Source organism: Oratosquilla oratoria, chromosome 38 (genome assembly GCF_046742065.1).
Source record: "Oratosquilla oratoria isolate Oo_2021 chromosome 38, ASM4674206v1, whole genome shotgun sequence".
Lineage (NCBI taxonomy): Eukaryota > Metazoa > Arthropoda > Malacostraca > Stomatopoda > Squillidae > Oratosquilla > Oratosquilla oratoria.
Window position 1 is genome coordinate 11,575,226 of NC_134814.1, and position 21,849 is coordinate 11,597,074.

Consider the following 21,849-nt stretch of genomic DNA (forward strand, 5'->3'; position numbering starts at 1 on the left):
TATCTTTGGGGACATTCGCTAGTCCCCATTTAGGCAATGTCCTGAATTAGATGCTTTTATGTACACAGATGTGTCATATGTGCCTTCATCTCTCTGTTTTACTAATGTGTCTAAAAAGGGAAGGGACCCATTTATGCTGTGCTCAATTGTAAAATTGATGCCAGATGTCTCTATTAATCGTTCTTTTAGATCGTCTATTTGTTGGCAATTTTCAGCTTTGACGAAAATATCGTCTATATATCTGCAGTAAATGTGAGGTTTTTGCAGATTTGCGAAAATTTCATTTTCGATGCTACCCATAAAAAAGTTAGCAAAAAGTACTCCAAGTGGTGATCCCATTGCAACACCATCGGTTTGGCAATATTTATTTCCTCTAGGGCACATAAAGGGGGCTTCTTTGGTGCAACATTCCAAAAGGTCTTTCATTACTTTCTCTGGGATATCACAGTTAGGAGTGGTATCATTGTGATAAACTCTGTCTATTATATATTGAATAGTGCGGTCAACTTGGATGTTAGTATAGAGGGACTCCGCATCTAACGAAGCGATAATGCCTTTTGAGTTATTGTTTGCTAAAAGATCTAGAAAATCAGTGGCGGATTTGACATTGTAGTCAGCGGAGTGTAAGGTGTGAGGATTTCAGCCAGTTTTTTGGCAATTTTGTAAGTTGGTAATGGTATCTGTGAGATAATTGGACGTAGCTTGTTGCCGGGTTTATGGGTTTTAACATTGCCATAGCAGTAACCTAGTTCGTAATCGCCTGTAGGTTTAGGAAGCTTTATGCCTCCTTTAACCGCGTTTGCACAATCTACTAGTTTATTAATTTTCTTTTTGAGGGAGTCTGTAGGGTCTCTTGAGATCTTCTTAAATTTTGTCTCATCGTTTAGGATTTCATCCATTTTTTGTAAGTATTCTTCTGTGTTTATTAAGACGAAAGTGGCAGCTTTGTCTGCTTTTCTGATTGTGATGTCTGGGTCTGTTTTCAGTTGTTTGGCTGCTTCTATATGTTTCTTTTTTAAAATCTGGCTTTTAAAGTTACCTCTCTGTTTGGAAGACTCGCTAATAATTTCAGTTTTGAAAGCGGGCTCAACTGTTATTTTCTTTTGTTTAGCTAGCTGTTCAACGTTATCTATTAAGATTTCACATTCTAATCTTTTACCATGTTTGGGTGGGGGCTTTAAGATGTGGCAGTTTTAGACCTAGATTGAGCAGTTCTTTTTGGTCTGTAGTAAGGGGTTTGTTGGTCAAATTTGTGAACCCTTCTAAAGGTCTAGGGTGTTTTAGTTGACCTCCATTGAGGTTCACTAATTTTCTTTGGTTTTTACTTATCATAGCTTGTTTATGTGCCTCCATCATTCTATTATAAGCTTCATTAACACTTTCTTTAACTGTTTCATTAATATTATAGTTATCCCATTTTTGTGCATGTTTCTTAGAATCATTTTCTAACTCGCTGGTTAGACTGGTCATTTCTTGTATTCTTATTTTCATATAATTCCATCTTTCTTCAGGTGAGGGAGTCATTCTCCTTCGCCTGTTGTCATTATCTGCCCTGTTGCCTTGAATATTCATTGTATATATGGGCAGGAGATTTTCTCTCAAGCATGTATGGTTAAACTTAATGGCAAGATTATTATTGCAGAGTTTTTTATCTGCCTTTTCTCTTTCTCTGAGAATCTTTTTCCTTTCCACGGGAAGTTGTCTTATAATGTCACCATATGACATTATTTTGTCAGTTACTTTGTCAGTTACTTTTGACAAAACAATGTCATATGGTGACATTATAAGACAACTTCCCGTGGAAAGGAAAAAGATTCTCAGAGAAAGAGAAAAGGCAGATAAAAAACTCTGCAATAATAATCTTGCCATTAAGTTTAACCATACATGCTTGAGAGAAAATCTCCTGCCCATATATACAATGAATATTCAAGGCAACAGGGCAGATAATGACAACAGGCGAAGGAGAATGACTCCCTCACCTGAAGAAAGATGGAATTATATGAAAATAAGAATACAAGAAATGACCAGTCTAACCAGCGAGTTAGAAAATGATTCTAAGAAACATGCACAAAAATGGGATAACTATAATATTAATGAAACAGTTAAAGAAAGTGTTAATGAAGCTTATAATAGAATGATGGAGGCACATAAACAAGCTATGATAAGTAAAAACCAAAGAAAATTAGTGAACCTCAATGGAGGTCAACTAAAACACCCTAGACCTTTAGAAGGGTTCACAAATTTGACCAACAAACCCCTTACTACAGACCAAAAAGAACTGCTCAATCTAGGTCTAAACTGCCACATCTTAAAGCCCCCACCCAAACATGGTAAAAGATTAGAATGTGAAATCTTAATAGATAACGTTGAACAGCTAGCTAAACAAAAGAAAATAACAGTTGAGCCCGCTTTCAAAACTGAAATTATTAGCGAGTCTTCCAAACAGAGAGGTAACTTTAAAAGCCAGATTTTAAAAAAGAAACATATAGAAGCAGCCAAACAACTGAAAACAGACCCAGACATCACAATCAGAAAAGCAGACAAAGCTGCCACTTTCGTCTTAATAAACACAGAAGAATACTTACAAAAAATGGATGAAATCCTAAACGATGAGACAAAATTTAAGAAGATCTCAAGAGACCCTACAGACTCCCTCAAAAAGAAAATTAATAAACTAGTAGATTGTGCAAACGCGGTTAAAGGAGGCATAAAGCTTCCTAAACCTACAGGCGATTACGAACTAGGTTACTGCTATGGCAATGTTAAAACCCATAAACCCGGCAACAAGCTACGTCCAATTATCTCACAGATACCATTACCAACTTACAAAATTGCCAAAAAACTGGCTGAAATCCTCACACCTTACACTCCCGCTGACTACAATGTCAAATCCGCCACTGATTTTCTAGATCTTTTAGCAAACAATAACTCAAAAGGCATTATCGCTTCGTTAGATGCGGAGTCCCTCTATACTAACATCCAAGTTGACCGCACTATTCAATATATAATAGACAGAGTTTATCACAATGATACCACTCCTAACTGTGATATCCCAGAGAAAGTAATGAAAGACCTTTTGGAATGTTGCACCAAAGAAGCCCCCTTTATGTGCCCTAGAGGAAATAAATATTGCCAAACCGATGGTGTTGCAATGGGATCACCACTTGGAGTACTTTTTGCTAACTTTTTTATGGGTAGCATCGAAAATGAAATTTTCGCAAATCTGCAAAAACCTCACATTTACTGCAGATATATAGACGATATTTTCGTCAAAGCTGAAAATTGCCAACAAATAGACGATCTAAAAGAACGATTAATAGAGACATCTGGCATCAATTTTACAATTGAGCACAGCATAAATGGGTCCCTTCCCTTTTTAGACACATTAGTAAAACAGAGAGATGAAGGCACATATGACACATCTGTGTACATAAAAGCATCTAATTCAGGACATTGCCTAAATGGGACTAGCGAATGTCCCCAAAGATACAAAGATTCTACCATCAGCGCTTATATTAGAAGAGCTCTTAGTCACTGTAATAATTGGGAAACAGTACATAATGAGTTAGAAAGAGCTTCTCAGACCCTTATGAATAATGGATTCGCCAATAAGGATATAGAGCGAATCACAAAAAGAACTTTAGACAAATGGTACCAGGACAAAAGCCACCCAGACAAAATCCCACAGGACAAAAGCCACCCAGACAAAATCCCACAGGACATTAACGCCAAAAACCTGATTAAAATTTACTATAAGTCCTTCTTCTCCACAGCCTACAAAGAAGATGAAAGGGTTATGCAACAAATTATTAAAAGAAATATTAAACCTAAAGAAGAAAACTCTAAAGTACAACTGATTATATATTATCAAAATAAAAAGACATCTCAACTGCTACTAAAGAATAATATAAGAGAAAGTAAAAGTGACCTTCAGAGAACTCACGTCATATATAGGTACACGTGTAAACTTGGGAACTGTGCATCCCAACCTTCAAACTATATTGGCATGACAACAATGAAGCTCTCACGCCGGTTATCATACCACCTCTCTTCAGGAGCTCCCAGAAACCACCATCACTCTGCTCACAAAAGAAATTTAAATAAAGAAACTCTAATAGAAAACACAGAAGTGCTGGCAACAAATCAAGACCATAGAAGGCTACCTATCCTCGAAGCTCTCTTTATTAAAGAAACATCTCCCAATCTTAATATACAAACTAGGGATTTAGAAGCCCTCCCTAGCGTAAGGAGATCTAAGCCCACTGAAAGAAGGCACAATACTGATGACGTCACACAACAGCCGACCAATGAGGAAGTAGAATAGCTTGGGAGTCCCAGTCCAGCCCACTAGCCAATCAGAAGCCCCAAAATGTAATATCAGACCACCACCAACAATATATAAACACAATAATTCAACCAGATATTCACAGTCTAGCCACTGATGAAGCACTAAGTAGTGTGAAAACGCGTTCTGGCCAGTTTTTCACTTTGGTAAAGCCATGCCCAAAGTAACTGACAAAACAATGTCATATGGTGACATTATAAGACAACTTCCCGTGGAAGGGAAAAAGATTCTCAGAGAAAGAGAAAAGGCAGATAAAAAACTCTGCAATAATAATCTTGCCATTAAGTTTAACCATACATGCTTGAGAGAAAATCTCCTGCCCATATATACAATGAATATACATATACATATACATATACATATACATATACATATACATATACATATACATATATACAGTATACATATACATATATATGTATATATACATATATATATGTATAAATATATATATATATATATATATAAACATAAACATATATATATTTATATATATAGATCTGTATATATATATATATATATATATATATATATATGTGTGTGTGTATTTATATATATATATATATGCATATATATGTATATATATGCATATATATGTATATATATACATATATATATGTATATATACATATATATGTATATACATATTCATATATATATATATATATATATATATATATATATATACATATATATATATATATATATATATATATATATATATATATATATATATATAATGCACTTTATTTTGTTGTTGTCATTTTCATAGTCACTGGAATCTACCTACCTAACACTTTCATCTATTTTGTTTTGTCTAACACCAAATCTTTTCATTCAACTTAAAGAAACGCCCCTGCCTACGCTTTCTAAGGTTATTCAGTGACGTTTCGTTATATTTCGTCCATGGTTCCAAAATCTTTCGTGTAGAGGTGCTCTTTTGGAGACACTTCACTCCACATCTTTCGCTCTTCAGGTTCCGATACTTCGAGTGCTGTGGGTCATCGACTTCGTCGTCGTCATCGACTTCGTCGTCGTCGTCGTCGCCTTCGTCGTCTTGTTCTTCTCTTCCCTCCTTATCTTCCCCTTTCTCCTTCCCTTTTCCTTCCTTCTATTCTTCCTCTTCAACCTTACCTTTCTCGTATTTCTTGTCTTCCTCCTCCTCATTCTCCTCTTCCTCCTCCTCCTTCCCTCCTTCTCCTTCATTCTCCTCTTCCTCCTCCTCCTCCTCCTTCTGCTCCTCCCCTCCTTCTCCTCCTCCTCCTCTTCTTCCTCCTTGTCCTTCACCTCCTCCTCCTCCTCTTCCTCCTCCTCTCATTCTCCTCCTCCTTCTCCTTCTCCTTCATCTCCTCCTCCTCCTCCTCCTCTTCCTCCTCCTCCTCCTCCTCCTCTTCCTCCTTCACCTCCTCCTCCTCTTCCTCCTAAACCTCGTCCTCTTTAGCCACCTCATCCTCTCTCTCTTCTATCTCTTTATCTTCTTTATATCGTCCGTCTTCTCCTCCTTAGTTTACCTTCCACGCTTAATCTCCTTGAATATTCCCACTCTTCTCCTCCTCCTCCTCCTCCTCCTCCTCCTCCTCCTCCTCCTCCTCCTCCTCCTGTCCTCCTTCCCATTCTTTATATTGACAACATAAGTTTTATTCAGTAAATATTTCACAAACCTCAGCGACATCCCTTCAGACCAGATGTCTCACAGCATTCTATTGAGACTGAAAACTAATCTTCAAAAAAAAAGTGCTGATTACTCTGCTCTTTTATTACCTCTCCGTCCTCCTTTTTTTATTATTATTTTTTATCGCCTATATGACCCCATCTCCCCCCCCCCCGGATAAAAATGCTGGTTTTTGAGACAGAAATAGATGAATGGAATAAATGGATAGAGTTGAAAGAAGTACAGTGTCCTCTCTTTTCCGCTTGTTCTACGCTTCTTCGCCAACCTTACTATCATCATCATCTTTCTCTTCCCTTCACCATTCTATTCTTCCCATTTAATCTTTCCTCTTTTCATCTTCTTTCTCCTCCTACCCTTTCTCCTCCTGTTCCTTCTCCCCCTTACCTTCCACCCCATTCCTACCTCCCTCATCTTCCTCCTTCTCCTCCTCCTCCTCCTTCCTTCGTCCTCCTCTTCTACCTCCTCATTCTATTACTCTTTACCCCTCCTCATTCTTCTCTTCTCCCTTCTCCTGCTCCTCCACCTCCTCTTCTCCTCCCTTCTTCTTGTCCTCCTCATCCTCTTCCTCCTTTCCTTATCGTCCCCTGTCATTTCTCTTCCTCCATCACCGCTCCTTCCTCCACAACCACTCGCCCCCCTCCTCCTTCCTCCCATAGCTGTCCTCCATACACCCACGTCTCTCTCTTGGTCGTCCTCCACCCTCCTCCCTCCTTCCTCCTCCTCCTCCTCCCCCTTCCCCCTTCATCCTCTTCCCCCTCTTTGCTTGATTTTCCCGATACAGACACTCGTCTCTTATGCCCCCCACCCCCAGCTTCCTCCGGGGGGGGGGGAGAGCGCACCCCCTCAAAGGCAAAGAACAGCCAAATGTTCACTACGACCTTGCTCCGTATCTACACTGCCTCTATGCCTCCCTCCTCCTCCTCCTCCTTCCCCTCTCCTTCCTCCCTCCTCCATCCTCCATCTTGCTTGCCTATGTGACTGTTCACCGTAACTGTGTCAACTCTATTTTCTTTTGGGTTTTGGGTTTTACTCATATTACCTCCTCTTCTTCCTCCTCTTCCTTCTCCTCCTCCTCTCCTTACTCCTTCTCTGCCTCCTCCTCCTCCTTTTCTTCTTCCTCCTTTTCCTCCTCCTGTTTCTCCTCTTCTATACATTCTTCCTCCTCCTCCCCCTTTTCCTCCTCTTCCTCCTCCCCCTCTTCCTCCTCCTCCTGTTTCTCATCTTCTATATATTCCTCCTCCTCCTCCTCCTACTTCACTTCCTCTTGCCCGTGCTTATATCTATCTTTCTGCTCCCACTTTTCTTTATCCTCATCCTCCTAAATCCACTCTTTTCCTCCTCTTCCCCCTCCTCCTAATCCCACTTTTCTCCTACTCCTCCTCCTCCTCCTCCACCTCCTCCTCCTCTTCTCCCCTTTCTCCCTTTTCTCTTCACCTACTCTTCCCCCTTCGCCTCCCATTTCTCTCCTCCTCCTCCTCCCACATATCTCTTCCTCTTCCCCCTCCTTTTCCTCTCCTTCAACGGTTCCTCCTCTTATTCTTCCTCCTCCTCCTACTCTTCCTTCTGTTCTTCCTCCTCCTCTTCTTCCATCTATCCACCTCCACCATGTCTTTTCTCTTTCTTCACCTTACCCTCGCCTTCCTCCTCCTCCTCCTCCACCTCCTCACACCTCCTCCTCCTCCACCTCCTCCTACACCTCCTCCTCTTACCTGCTCCTCTCACCTCCTCTTACATCCTCTCACCTCCTCTCACCTCCTCCTCTTACCTCCACCTCCTCTCACCTCCTCCTCCACCTCCTCTTACCTCCCACGCCGCCCTAGTTACTGTACCTGTTCTCCACGGTCTCCTCCCCCTCCCTCCCTCTCTCTCCATTGCCCTCTGTTCTCCGACTGACTCTTGCTTGCTAGAGGAAGGTCCCACGTGTACACACTCTTCCTCCTGTCTCCTCTCTCATCTCTCCTCTCTCCTCTCTCTTCTCTCCTCTCTCTTCTCTCCTCCCTCATTTCTCCTCCCTCATTTCTCCTCTCTCCTCTCTCGTCAATCTTGTCTCCCCTCTCCCCTCTAATCTCTCCCCTCTAATCTCTCATCTTTCCTCTCTCCTCTCTCACTTCTTCTCTCTCATCAGTCTTCTCTCCCCTCTCCTCTCTCCTCTCTCACCTCTTCTCTCTCATCAGTCTTCTCTCCCCCCTCCTCTCTCCCCTCTCCTCTTTCCTCTCCTCTTTCTCCTCTCTCCCTTCTCTTTCTTTCCCCTCACCCCTTCTTCAATCAAACCAATTTCCCTCTCCCTTTCCCTCCTCCCTCCTCCCTACTTTCCTTTCCCCTCCCTTTCCTACCACCTTCTTCCCTCTCCCTCCCTACTACTCCCTTCTCTCTTGCCTATTCTTTCCTCTCTTCTTCTCCTCTTTCACTCCTCCCTTTCTCTTCCTCACTCTTCCCCTCACTCCTATCCCTCCCTCCACATCTTACTATCACCCCCTCCATCTTTTTCTAACCATCCCTTCTTTCTTTCCTATCCCTTCTCTCTCCATCCTTTCCTTTATCTCACTATTACACCGTTTCCCAACCCTGGGGACGCGACCCCAAGTTGGGTCGCCAAGCGGTTTTCCTCCTGGGGGGAGGGGTTGCCAAGACATCTTGTATGTTTTTTTGTTTTGTTTTTTGTTTTTGCAAAATTCAATAATGAAATCCAATTATGTCAATTTTGTCTTTTATAGCCTTACGTTACCTTTCTTACACATATATTTATTATACTTGTCCCTTACTTGTTACAGTCAACAACTAGTCATATATATTAACACGTTTACGATTAGTGGGGTCATATTGAGGTTCCCTGAAGAAAGGGTTGGAAAATATTGCACTATTACGTTACCCGTCTACTCACCTCTCCTTCCCCACTTCTCCCTCCTGTTTTCCTCCTCTACCCTCTATCCCAACTCTATCTCCCTGTCTTTGATCTCTTCTCTCCCCCCCCCCTATCACGGGCTCAAACAAAAGACGTGGGAGTGATACTTCACTCAAAAAAAAAAAAAAAAAAATCTTCTCCCCTCCCTCCCTCCTAATCTGATACTTCACTAAAAAAAAAAAAAAAAAAAAAAAACTCCCTCCCTCCCTCCTAACTCCCCCTACCTTTCTATTCCCTCCTACACCTCTCACCTTTCCCCTACTCACCCTCCTTCACCTACTCCTCCATCCTCCACTTCCTTCTTCCTTTTACTCCTCTTCTTTTCCCCATATCCTCCTCCTCTCTCTTCCACTTTCTCCTCCTCCTCTCCTCCTTCCTCTCTACTCCTCCTCCCTCCTTCCCCTTCCCTAGCCCTTCTCTTGACTTTCCCCTTCCTTTTGCCTTCCCTTTATCCTTCTTCCTATCCCTTCCTCTTACTCTTTATCCTCTCTTCTCTCTTCCTCTCTTTATTTTGTTTTTCTTCCTGTCCTTCCTCCTTCCTTCCCCTTTACCACTCATTCTTCTCTTCTTCTTCCTTTCCTCTGGTTTCCTTTCCCTATTTCCCCTTTACCTATATCTTGCCCATTTTCCTTCCGTCTCTTCCTCCCTTTCTCTTTTCCTTTCACTTTTACCCGTCGATCTGCCTTTCCTTTCTTTATCTTGCCTCCCTTTCTCTCCTTTCCTACTCTTTCTCTCCTCCCACTGATCCTCTCCCTCTCATGCTTCTCTTTCTTCCATAGAGAGGAAGAGAGAGAGAGAGAGAGAGAGAGAGAGAGAGAGAGAGAGAGAGAGAGAGAGAGAGAGAGAGAGAGAGAGAGAGAGAGAGAGAGAGAGAGAGAGAGAGAGAGAGAGAGAGAGAGAGAGAGAGAGAGAGAGAGAGAGAGAGAGAGAGAGAGAGAAAGCTTATATTCCTTTTAACTACAGAAGAAAAACAGATAAGATTCATTATGCATTACATGTCAAGATTAACCCTGAGCTTTCATTTCTACTTGCATAGCATACTATAGATATGGTATATATCAGAGGATTATATACTTTAATAATCTAATACATTAATACATTTAACAACTTTACAATACAACTTACATTATTTCTGAGGTTCGTTGGTGCCTATCCTTGTTTTTATCTTCAGATATATTACCTTATTGATTCATATACTTACTTCCATATATGTACATTCATTACTGTTCTGCAAGAAGAATTTGGTGCAAACAGTTTGCAAACATAATATATACAAATATTTCACTCTGCATTTATTTTCTGTGTCTTGTAAATCGAAATCTGTTGTGGCTTTAGCCACAGCAAAGAAAACTTGACAAACTAAATCCTGCGCAAAATGATGGATACGCTTTCTTAAGCAGTTGATATTCATCTCTTCAGTGAAAACTCGTTTTCTTTTGTTTTCTCCTTAATATTTTCCTCTTCACCCTCCTCGTTTTCCTCCCCTCCTCTTACTTGTATTCCTTTTCCTCTTCCTTCTTCTTTTCTTTCTTCTCCTCCTTCTCCTTATTTTCGTCGTCCTCCTTTTCCTCCTCCTCCTCCTCCTCCACTTTTTCCTGGTCCTCAGTTTTGACCTCCTCTTCCCATCCTACCTTCTTACCTTTTCTGGAAATTATCATAATAATCGTTCCATCTCTACCTTTCCCTCTTTCATTTTCTCTAATGATTTCTCTCTAGATCGCCTTTTCTCTTTTTTACTCTTTATTCTAACGCTACCCCTCCATGCCCTTTTTCATCACTTTCTCTCTCTATTCCATTTCAACTTTTTCCTTATGTCATCCTTCCAACAATTCGTCTATCTCCTTCCATCTTACCTTCTCTTCTATCTCTATCTCTATTCCATTTCAACTTTTTCCTTATGTCATCCTTCCAACAATTCGTCTATCTCCTTCCATCTTACCTTCTCTTCTATCTCTATCTCTACTCCATTTCAATTTTTTCCTTATGTTATCCTTCCAACAATTCGTCTATCTCCTTCCATCTTACCCTCTCTTCTATCTATTCTCCTCCATTCCCGTTCTCTCTGTTTTCTCCTTACTTCCCCTCTTTAATACTTGCCTTCATCTCTCCATTCCCCTTCCCTCCTCCTTCCCCTTCCCCTTCCCTTCCTTCCTTCCCACTCACAGCTGCATAGTCCAGTTCATTGGGCAAGACTCTAAATACTTTCCTACTCAAATGTTCCTTACCCCTCGTCCCCACACCACCTTCCACTCCTCCCCTCCTTCCCTCCTCCTCGAGGCCAGTCAAGGTCGTACTCCATTGAGAAGAACGCCGAGGAGGACTCTACGACACTAGGCAGGCGGCGCGAGGTGAGGAGGTGAGGGTGAGGTTGCCATCTACAAAAAGAAGGAAAAAAAAAAAAAACTCAGACACAAAGAAGTGGCGTCACGTTGTCAACAGTCCTGCCTTGGGGGACTGAGCCGTGATCCCTGTGTGCATTGGATACAGACACAGAGAAACGTACACAGGTACACACGAAAGAAACGTACATACACATCCATATATACACATATATATATGTTTGAGAAAGTCAACAGCGACAATGGCATTGTTGAGCTTGTACTAAGGCATTTCTTTTCTCTAATAACACGTGTCTGAGTGGACGTATGGTTCATGAGTAGAGGTCCAGAATTCATACTGAATTAGTAATCTCTTTCTATGTATGCATACATGCATACGACTCGATGGCGGAGTTGGTTGAGTTCCCGGCCCCACTACGGCGGTCCGGGTTTGAATCCCGCCCAGGGTTAAAATTATTTCAGTATCGCTGCGCTGCAAGTCGTTACTCCACCTCTCGTGGGTGAGTTGGGGAGTGCGTATTAGGTCACAGCATTACCCATAGATCGGTCATATATGAGCTCTGAGCTCTCTTCCGGGAGGGAAATAGCTGTCGATCACGAGTCCAACACGTGATCCAAGACCATGGTGAATCACATACATACATGCATACATACATACATACACACATACATACACACATACATATGCATACAAGCACACATACATACACACGCTCACACACACAAACACAAACACACACACACACACACACACACACACACACACACATATGGGCACAATAAGAACCACACAGACATAATTACAAACAAGCAGGCTGATAAGCTAAAAAAAATATGCACATGCACGAGACTTGTAGCTAAAACAGCGAGAGCGAAGCTCAAGTAATACATTTTTCTACACGAGTCTAAGTCGATGCATTGCTAAATTCACTCTGCAAGATGGCGTTGAATTGATTGGGTGATTTTGTAATGACACAGCTAACGGATCAAAAGGAGTAAAGAAAAAAGGGCATAAAAGTCAGTCTCGAGATCAGCTACACAGCTACATGAACACGCTCTTTGCTTCAGGAAGTTTTGGTAAGGCGGCCATTTCATAAAGTAGAACGATTTAGAAGTACGAGTGTTTCAATGAGGGAAAAACGCCCATTGAAGACGATAACCGACGACGAGAACATTGCCACGAAATTCACAATGTCGGAGTGAAAGAAAGAAAAAAAAGAAAAAAATATATATATATATATGTATATATATATGTATATATATATATATATATATATATATATATATATGTATATATGTATATATATATATACATATATATGTATATATGTATATATATATGGATATATATATATATGTATATATATATATGTATATATATATGTATATGTATATATATATATGTATATATATATGTATATGTATATATGTATATATATATATATATATATATATATATATATATATATATAATGATAATAATAATGTCGGCTGTCAATTGCAGCCCTCGTCAATCAGCGTATATATATATATATATATATATATATATATATATATATATATATATATATATATATATATATATATATATATATATATATATATATATGTATATCACCAAGCAAGGATAATTTGCAATATAATTTAGGAGGAACATCGCCACCAGCGACGTTAGAACTCCCATTAGAATATGAAGTAAACACTTTGAGTATACATTTAAGTTTAATCAACATTACAAACAAAGGAATGCAAAGAGAAACAAGGAAAATAGAAATTCAGTGTTCAAGAATCACTCCAGAAATGACTACATTATTGTTCATCTTGAGTCTAAATACTTACAGAAACAGTAAGAGAATATATCCATCTCATCTTAATGACGGAGGCTCGCTGGCCGAGCGTCAGTAACTGCGTCGAGGTGACGGTAGTTCGAACTCTGCCGCCGGCGAGTTCATTAGATGCCACGCTACAAAATCTTCTGTAAGGGGCACCGTCCAAGACTCCTGCTAAAGGGGAGTTTGCAATGTTAAACCAAATCAACTGAATCTTACTCATATTGGTATTGACCGGCTTGCACAACATAAGGATGTGTGGGAGGGGAGCTACTAGCTCTTGTGGATGTGACACTTCACTCAAAAAAAAAAAAAAAAAAAAAAAAAAAAAAAAAAAAAAAAAAAAAAAAAAAAAAAAAAACTATTAGCGGACCCGCCCTGGGTAGGTTAGTCTTAATGTACGTAGTCGACCTACGTGGACAGCGGTACTTGGCAACAGGCAAGCACGCAAGCACCGGCCCATTCGTAATAGCTCCCCTCCCAAAGAGAGAAAAAGAAATTAATTTGGAATTTTCCCCGTCTTATATAACATTGTTTACACACGTGACGAACAATTAGCTATTACATTGTCTTTCCCTTTTACGTGTTGAGGATTTAAAACATATTCCTGAAGAATAAAATCCAACGACTTAAGCTAGGGCTCTTTGAATAAGTTCAAGTCCTTTATGAGATAGGTGTCTGTGAACACCGATACAGTATTTCTGTTACAAACGGGGTTGGAAAGGTATTACGAATGAATACCTAGATACGTGGTTGCTAATTATAAAGTACTGCTGTCGTTGTGTAACTATTGCTCAGGTCAGGATACCATATTTGTCTAAGGAAGTGTTGCTATTTAACTGCATGTGTCGACTGCCCAGTGGGGGGCGGGGTGGGGGTGGGGGTCCGCCAAGAAAGGGAAAAAAAAAAAAAAAAAACGGGCTGGTGAATGTCTCCTCTGCTTCCCCCTCCGTATATCACACCAGCCGTTTGATAATAAATGTATGTGTGAGATCATATATATCCTGTTATTGTTTATACAAGTATTAGGGTACTCACCTACTTGAGCATCTATACTTAAGAAAAGTTCAACATTGATGTAGTCAGTCTTGGATCAGTATTCAAACTCTATTTTCCTTTCTCTTTTCGTTCCTTTGTTTTAATGTTAATTAAAATGAAGTGTTTACTGGAAGCGTTTACTTCATAATGCCACACTGGATATTTCAATGTGTTGGTGTTTACAGTTGTTACAGTATTTCCGACGCAAACAGAAATGATGCAGGGCAAGAATCAGTGAGTAATTCCTTCATGACGAAATAATTTCTCCGAGTAGGACTTAATTTCTCAGGTAGCAAGCAGACAGTGGGATCCACTGAATTCTTCTTTCACAAAAGCACAGCTCCTAAAACTTCAGTGCTGACTTAAAAGGTTTATCAATGTCAGTCGCTTGCAACACAGGGGCAATACACAAAACTTTAAGTCTGGTAAATGTTCTTTAATAATTGTCATTTCAAACGCGATCTTCTCCTTTCTATAGTTAGGTCGGTCAAAGGAGCCATAGTAATAAAAAGATAAATAAATAAAGCATACGATAAGATGAAATCATATCAATAGATATTTACACTTCTCTCGGGATTCTTATGTATGGGATTCCCTTCCATCTGGGTTGGAACAAATACTTCTTGACCTATCACGAAACCTAAATACTCTACTCTGTCTTTAACGATCTCACAATTAGCTAGGTTTACCATAAGACATGATGAAGCTAATTTGTTCGGCTAACCTGTTCATGCCAAGTATCTCTATACACTATATCGTCATCAGTAAGGGTCACATCCGGAGAAATGCACCATTACATCACTTGTTACTTGAACTGTCGATTTCCAGGTCCCGCTCTACTGCTCATACAGCGCTCTGAAGGACCCCAGCTTATATCTTCTTTTTAGCATCTTATAGTTGTCTCTAATACTATCTTCATTTAGGTTGTAGCATTCGGATACTCCTTCTATTCATTAGCCTGTGGTATGAGTATTAGCTATATGGTTTATCAATACCTTACACTTGAGTATCTATTCTACGGTAATGAAACACGAGATCTCTTTGGATATTGGGGTCATAGGGATTTACCAATATCTTTTCAACAACTCAGAGTTCCTAATAAGTCTAGCCTTTCCCACTCCATCCGTACATTCATCAACCCATGGCTGAAGATACAAGTCCTTCTTTGAAAGAGAAATTACCATTTAATTATCAATACAAAATCTATACGATCCATCTGGCTTAAGAATAAAAGTTACTGAATATCTTCATTTTCTTTGGACTGGCTTGATTAATCCTAATTTTAACATTTACTCCAAGTATGTATGTACACAAGAAGACGTCACGAATCTAAAGTAATTGGTAAAAGATTTTCTCCGAATGAAAGTAAGAATTTCTTCTTTAACCGGGTTGTTAATGCGTGGAATCCGTTATCTTCCATTGTCGTGAAAGTAACACAATAACATTTAAAAATCGCCTAGATAAATACTCAGACATCAATCCGCAAATAGAATATTATTCTTGTAATAAAAAATCTGACAGCCCAGCATTTGATTGCAATTGGTTAGGATAGTGGTAGCAGTAGTGTTAGTTCATCTTCTATCGCCTAGTTACCCTGTTTTCTTAACTGTAGCTTAGAATAGTAAACACAAACAGATTCGTTAGAACCAGTAGGCCTGCTGTTTTTTGTTCTTCCTTTGTGTTCCTTTGTGTCTTTTTGAATGATGGCGGGACGCTGAAGGATCTAGGCCTCACGCAAAACGCCGCCTGCTTGATCAGCCGTGGAATCCGCCACAATATGCTAGGTCACACTAATCCGTCCCATTGTGTCCCGGAACCATTCTTGGTACTTGCTCAGGAGGCCAGAGAAGTTTAATTTTTTTTTAGGAGAGTTTTAAGACAAACCTTTCCGAGATCTCCCACCAAACCCCGGAGATGTCCTCCTACATCCCCATAAAGTTGAACCGTAATGAAAGCATTAATTATCCATTTGGAATGACTCCCCAGTCCCCCCGTCAGCGTAAATAAGAGAATTTTACAGTCCGCCGCAAACACTCGTAAAAAAACGGGAGAATATCAACTTAAATTGTCATCACGATAACCTCCCTGCCCACACATCAATTCTCCGGCAGTTTCTGACATCTAAAAACACAGTACTCATTTTTCACTCTACCTATTTACCTTACCCACTCCCCTACCACTTTTTCCTAGTCCCCGAGCTGAAATTACGGTTGAAGTAGCGTCGTTTTGACACTTCTGAAGCGGTCCAACAACTAATCTAGGGATGCATGAAATTACGAGAAGAAAAATGGGGTCATTACGTATATTATGTCCATGAGGACTACTTTGAACGCGACGGCGAAAAAGAGTTGGAAGGCTACATTGTTTTCCTGCCATATCTAATTTGATCAAACTCTTGAGTAGCATGTCTTGTCTACATACATACACACACACACACACACACACACACACACACACACACACACACACACACACACATATATATATATATATATATATATATATATATATATATATATATATATATACACATACATATATACATACATATATATATATACATACATACATACATACATACATACATACATACACACATACATACATACATATATATATATATACATATGTGTGTGTGTGTGTGTGTGTGTGTGTGTGTGTGTGTGTGTGTGTGTGTGTGTGTGTGTGTGTGTGTGTGTGTGTGTGTGTGTGTGTGTGTGTGGCAAATGAAACGTTATGGATAGAGTATGGTTCTGATTGAAACTCCATACTTAAGCCTTAATGTTTCATTTGCCACCTCACCTCCATATGTGTCAGTTTTTACTTATTATATATATATATATATATATATATATATACATATATATATATGTGTGTGTGTGTGTGTGTGTGTGTGTGTGTGTGTGTGTGTGTGTGTGTGTGTGTGTGTGTGTGTGTGTGTGTGTCTCACATACATACATTCATAATCACATACATACGTACACAAATCATATGCGCATATATCTTCATGTAAATAAACGTATATGCATGTTTTGTTCTCATACACGTACATACACTATATAATCCACACGGGTACACTTGCGCATACATACTCGTATACACACATACATCAGTGTGGAGCTATAAACACTTGAAAGTTTTATCCTTACCAGCTCTCCTCTCCGTATTACAAAATCGACTGAGCTAGTGACCCACTTTCCTCCCCCCTCGAGTAAACATTAGCTCTCTGCCTATTTAATGCAGGCAATGCCAACAACCTCGTTCTCTTTACAAACAGCGAGGTAGCATGTCTTATTCATTCTTGGAGTGGAACAGTGGGTGGTACGGCCCCTGCAATAAGGTGACGGCCTTTGCGTATATATATATATATATATATATATATATATATATATATATATATATATATATATATATATATATATATATATATATATATATATATATATCCGTCGAAATCTTCCTTCAGACTAGATTCTCAACATTCTGTTAAAAGAAAAAAAAAATTCTGTCTTTGACGGGAGCAAAAATTTATGAAGCACGCTACCATGTTCAAAGTGTTCAAGAATGCTTTTGAGGGAGGGAAGGGGACAAAAAATGAAGATGGAGAAACTTAATTGGTGAAGAAAAGTATGTGAGGGTGAAGGAGATGTTAGAAGAGAGCAGAGTAGGATGGAAGGATGGTGGGGAATCTGCAGAAGAATAAATAAATTGGAGGGAGGAACACTTTGAATTGTGAGGTTGAGGAAGACTTTGTAATCAAAAGTTGAGAAAGACTGGAAGTATGAGGAAAATATATAGAGGGAATATAGAGTTGAAGAAAGAAGATGGAGATGACAATGGAGAAGAGAATGGAAGGACAAGGGAGATAATTATGGAGAAGGAAAGTTGACGAATAGAGAAGAGACAATGAAGTTGGAGTAGAAGTTGAAAAGGCGAGGGATAGATATGGGTAAGTGAGATTATTTGATGAAGAAATGAAAACGAGATTAATATTGAAGAAGAGGTTAGAGGATGTTGGAGAACAGTTTTAGTGGTGAAGTTTGTGGGAGAAGGTTATGCTAGTGAACACGTTAGAAGGGATTAGAACGATTTGATTTACGAAGAGGAGGTTGAAACGATAAAGGAGAAATAACGGCAGTAACTTAGCGAAGCTGGGGGGGTAGTAGAGATAGAGGAAGTTGAAGACAAGATTGAAAGGGTGAGGGTTAGGTGAAATATAGAAAAAAATGAAGAGGTTGATAGACTTCTCTGGTGAAGAAATGAACAAGAACTTAAAGGAAAGGTTAGGAGAGGTTAGAAAAGAAAGCCAAGAAGATTGTGCTGGACGTAGAAGCAGTTGGCGGAGTGGAGTGCAGAAGCTGGAGAGGAAGAAAAGAGGGAAGAGGAATGGAGAAAGAGCTTGAACATTGACACAGTAATTACAATACTTAAGAAAAAATTGAGAAGAACGAGAGGAACATCATATAGCGTAAGTGCTAAACCGCGGAGGTGCATTGTAAGCAAAACAATGACACAGTTGTGAACAAGGTTCACAAGGAACGAGATCGGAGAGGAGACATTCTTGAAGACAATTAGGATAGAAATATATATATATATATATATATATATATATATATATATGTGTGTGTGTGTGTGTGTGTGTGTGTGTGTGTGTGTGTGTGTGTGTGTGTGTGTGTGTGTGTGTGTGTGTGTGTGTACATATGTACACACACACATATAAACATAATATATATAGCCAGTAGCTGAAATCAGCCCACACTAACACAACACTAATTTCCATCGTTTTATTTTTCCAGATGTGTAGAAAAAAGGGTCACAGGACCGTTGCCGGCAACTCTAGGGCTGCGGGTTTCAATCTTTTACTCTACGTCTGCTGTTTTGTTTTGTTTTGTTTTTTTTTGCTTCTCTACAGTTCCTTGTCGTCCACTTCCACCTTTACACAACAATAACAAGAACAAGAACAAGAACAACAAAAACAATGCCATTGCCAGTGCTATTGTCACTTCCACTTCCATCACCTCCACCTACTCCTCCACCAGTTCCTCCATCACCTTCTCCACTTCTTCCCCTATCACCACTTTAGCTTCCACACCATTTTCTTCACCTCCACCTTCACTTTCTTTTACTTCCCTTACCTCTTCTTCCACCTCCTCTTCCACTTCCACCTTCACGTTCGTCTTCATCTCTACCTCCACCTCCAACTTCATTTCCACTTTCACTGCTTCCTTTACTTCCCTCCTTTACCTTCGCCAGGTCTTCTTCCACCTACATTCCCTCCTCCTCTTCTACTTCCATTCCCATTTCCATTACCTCTTACACTCCCACTACTTCCTCTTCTTTCTCTTTCTCCTCTTCCTCCTCCTCCTCCTCCTTCTCCTCCTCCTCATCCTCCTTCTCCTCCTCTTTCTCCTTCTCCTCCTCCTCCTCCGATCCAACTTCATCCTCTTAACTCCCACGCCTGTACTCGTAACGGATCCAAACATTCACTCCATCTCAAATAAAGTTCTCATACAATCTCCAACGCAATATTAGGACGACACTCCCACACTCCAACACTCCCACACCCCAACACTCCCACACTCCAACACTCCAACCCTCCAGCACTCCCATACTCTCACACACACGAGCTCCCACACTCCCACACTCCCACATTCCAACACTCCCATACTCTCATACACACGAGCTCCCACACTCCCACACTCCCGCACTCCCACATTCCAACACTCCCATACTCCCATACTCTCACACACACACAAGCTCCCACACTCCCATACTCCCAGACTCTCACACACACGAGCTCCCACACTCCCACACTCCCGCACTCCAGCACCCCCATACTCACACACACACGAGCTCCCACACTCCAGTACTCCAGTACTCCCACACTCCCATACTCTCACACACACGAGTCCACACACACACACACACACACATAACCTCACACTGGCAGTCACACAAAGACTCACAAATTTCCACATCCGCTCTTTCACAATCACACAAATACACAATCACACACTTGCACAACCCACATTCACAACCACAAACCCACTTACACACAATCTCAAATCTAATTTTGCAATTTCACAACCTCGAACCTATACAATCTTACATCTGCGTAATGTCACACCTATACTCACACATACAACACACATACTTACAAATGTACAATCAAATACGTACACTAACACACCCACACTGACATATGTAAACTCAAAAACGTACACTCACATAACCACACTCACATAGCCAGTCACACACAAACTCACACACTAACACCAACACACACTCACACATCCATTCTCATACGTTCACACTCATACACATACACGTACACACCCAAACTCATACACCCAAAAATATCCACACACACTCGCACGCGCGCACACACACACACACACACACACACACACACACACACACACACACACACACACACACACACACACACACACACACACTCACACACACACACACACACACACACGATGGCGCGGTTGGTGGAGGCTGCCACGACGGAAGTCCGGGTTCGAGTCCCGCCCAGGGCTGAAATAATTTCAGTATCGCTGCACTCCGAGTCATTACTCCAACTCTCGTGGGCGGGGAGTAGGGTGTGTGTGTATGCGTGTAAGGTCACAACATTACCCATAGATCGGTCATATATAAACTCTGAGCTCTCTTCCGGGAGGGTAATAAATGTCGATCACGAGTCCAGCACGTGATCCTAGACCATGGTGAATCTCACACACACACACACGCAAAGTCTCACCCACCTTCTCGTAAATCAAGGCATCCTGCTCTGCTCGCGCGAGCCACTCTCGTAAGTGGAGAAACGAGGAGGAAGGCTACGAGCATAAATCTTGAGAAGTTGACGTCACCCCTAAGGCTGTTCAAGCACAGACGAGACAATAAGTTCGTTTATGAAGTCTGTGAATAATGAATCGTTACAATGGATTTGAACATAATTTTTGTAGATGATTTGTGTGCGTATGAATGCGAGTATGTGTATATGTATCTGTATGTGTGCGTGTATGTATGTATGTGTATGCATGTATATATCACTGGAACGAAATGTAGCAACACATTTGTGAAACGCACGAACCCACAGTCAAAATTAAAAAAAGAAACTGAGAAGAAAGTTAAACTTCTATATTTCGGCTAATAGCTATAGCCCTCTTCAAGAAAGTACAAGATACAAGAGTTGTTTGAGACTAAAATACTGTTAAAATGAAAGAAGGACAGGGACATGGAATATTGCCCGTCATCTACCCATGTTCCTGATTTATGAACACATTTATTTATACATTTTTAGAAATACTTAAGTTACCCTTATTAGCATTCTGTCTCGTTGCTTAATATCTCTAAATATTCCAAAGACATTGTCGACTGCCTTCTGAAAGCTAATCTGTGCTTGGTCTGTTGCATACTGTTACTTTTCCAATAACTTTTACCCCATACTATCAATCCTTCTCTTCCATTTCTCAAGTCTGTCAATCTTATTGATGAGCTTGTCCTATTATTTTCTTTCTTTCGTTTTCTCTTGTTTCAATGAGCATAATCCTTATTATGTCACTTGTCACTTGTTATTTAGTAATATTTGTTTTCCCTAATGTTTTTATTCTTCCTAGTTTCTCCAAAGATGATATTTGATAAATGACAATGAATAACCTCTATTATGTCCTTGACGTTTCTTCAAGCCTCAAATCCACATTTAATTTCAACTGAAA